Source organism: Chaetura pelagica, unplaced genomic scaffold (genome assembly GCF_000747805.2).
Source record: "Chaetura pelagica isolate M959 unplaced genomic scaffold, ChaPel_1.0 scaffold1722, whole genome shotgun sequence".
Lineage (NCBI taxonomy): Eukaryota > Metazoa > Chordata > Aves > Apodiformes > Apodidae > Chaetura > Chaetura pelagica.
In genome coordinates, this window is record NW_009952503.1 from 5,138 (window position 1) to 5,482 (window position 345).

Genomic DNA, 345 nt, shown 5'->3' on the forward strand with positions numbered 1-345 from the left:
CCTTCCCTTTCCCCTTCCCATTTCCTTTCCCTTCCCTTTTCCCCTTCCCTTTCCTCCTTCACTTTCCCCCTTCCCTTTCCCCTTTCCATTTCCTTTCCCTTTCCCTTTCCCCTTCCTCTTCTCTTTTCCTTTCCCTTTCCCTTTCCCCTTCCTTTCCATTTCCTTTCCCCTTCCCTTTCCCCTTCCCCTGAGGAGGGAAACTCCGGGAGTGTCGGCAGGAGGCAGGAAATCCCCGTCGGGGCGCACAGGGGAGGGAAGGGGACACCGGGGGGGCACGGGGAGCTCCCACCATGGGGGACCCCTCGCCTGCCTGGTTGGGGTCCCCCAGGCTCCCCAGGGGGGTGA